This window comes from Psammomys obesus, unplaced genomic scaffold, assembly GCF_907164565.1.
Source record: "Psammomys obesus unplaced genomic scaffold, mPsaObe1.curated_primary_1811, whole genome shotgun sequence".
NCBI lineage: Eukaryota > Metazoa > Chordata > Mammalia > Rodentia > Muridae > Psammomys > Psammomys obesus.
Genome location: NW_026591872.1, coordinates 10,658,276 through 10,660,354, shown reverse-complemented (window position 1 = coordinate 10,660,354; position 2,079 = coordinate 10,658,276).

The following is a 2,079-nucleotide window of genomic DNA, read 5'->3' as shown; positions in this document are numbered from 1 at the left end:
AGTCCTGGGACTCTGATTCATCTGGGCTCTGCCGTCTTGGATCCGGGATTCTGTTCGATTTTATTGTAACCCTGGTCTCCATAGGGGGACCAGTAAAATTGTGGCATGGAGGGTGAGAAGAGGTCCTAGGAATCTAAAAGCTGCCCTTGTTTGTGTTTTGGGGAGGAGGCAGATCCAATGCTGGTTGCAGATACAGAAAGTCCCTGTACCTTGGGGTCTGCATTTGCGAGAGTATGCAAGAAGGACAGGGAGCTCACAGTTTGTGACACTTGGATCTTGGAGACAGCCATGGAGTGCCTGAATCTGATCATTTCCAATTCCCAGGCTATCCCCTCCAGACTGGGAAACAGTCATTGTTTTGGATACAGCTGGCTTTTTACTCACCAGATTCATAGTCTCTTCTGCCCCTTGGATATGGTACACACTGTTTGCCACTGTCTTAGAACCCTTGATTATTATATTTTTGTATATTTCTTTGGAATGTTAAATATACTTTAATGTCAATTTGTCTGTATCTCGAAAATTTCTTGTAGGTCTGTTTAGAATTGCATGTAATCTGTAGATCAAGGTAAAATTTTTAAACATTGACACCACTGGTTATTTTCTTACATATTGAAATATAAGTAAGTTTTATTGGTATATTAGATAGACATTGTGAATGGCAAATAGTTGATTGTTTGAATTGTGTCAACTTTCTTGGTATTGGTTTTTGTTTAGATATCAAATATTATTTGTGGTAAAATTTTTAATCCTTTTCATGATTTTCATATTTTCTAAGGTTGAGATTACCTTGGTTGCCTCAGATCACTCACCTCCTTACTTTGTTCTCAGAATAACTATAGAATGTTATGAGACAGTATGTAACATACTGAACTGAAAACAAACACTCGAGATTACCTTGAACTATATAGCCATCACACCCAGAACAGGATACCATGAAACATATCTTCCAAGCTATCCTAGTTTATAAAATGCAATGTTGAGCATTTTAAGTGTGTCTCAGTGTGGTGTGGGTCATACACTTTTGCTGAGCCTTGAGGAAAACTTTGAATCCTATTTTCATTTCCTTTGTTTCATGAGTAGTAAAATCATTTTTCATAACCTGTTTTGTGATGGTTCTGTGTTACTGCATTCCTATAAACAGACTGACACCACATGCATGCTGATCTCACTCACAGTATGTGAGTTCTGAGAACTGTCCATCTTGCAAACTGTGAACATCTACTGTCCAACCTTGATATGTTTTACATTATACATTGACAAGTGAGTCTTCTACAAATGCTGGAACTGTTGTGTGTAGGGATTATAATGTTGTGTTATTTTTGTATCTCAAATTTTGTTACTCATTATCTAGTATGTCAAGAGATGTTTGATATTTTACATTTTTTTTCTATTTTTTATGTTAAGAAGTCAAGTCTGATCTTCATTCTTACAAGAGCTAACAAATAGTTTGCTGCTTACTAGAACTATAATGTTTCACATGTGGATTGATGGTTCAGTAACTAGCAATCCTCTTTTTGAGGCTTCTTTTTATTTTGAATTTTTATATTAATTACAGTTTATCCACTTAGTATCCCAGCTGTAACCCCTCCATTGTTCCCTCCAAACCCCACCCTCCCTCCCTCATCTCCTCCCATGCCCCTCTCCAAGTCCACTGATAAGGGAGGTCTTCCTTGTCTTCCATCTGACCCTAGCCTACCAGGTCTCATCAGGAGTGATTGCATTGTCTGTGGCCTGGTAAGGATTCTCCTCCCTCCAGGGAGAGGTAATCAAAGACCCAGCGACTGAGTTCATGTCAGAGACAGTCCTTGTTCCCCTTACTAGGAAACCCACTTGCATAATGAGCTGCCATGGCCTACATCTGTACAGGGGTTCCAGGTTATCTCCATGAATGGTTCTTGGTTGAAGTATCAGTCTCAGAAAAAAAAAAAAAACCCTGGGCCCAGATATTTGGTTCTGTTTCTCTCCTAGTGGAGCTCCTGTCCTCTCCAGGTCTTTCTATCTCTGCTTTCTTTCATAAGATTCCCTGCACTCTGCCCAAAGTTTGGTTATGAATCTCAGCATCTGCTTTCATACATT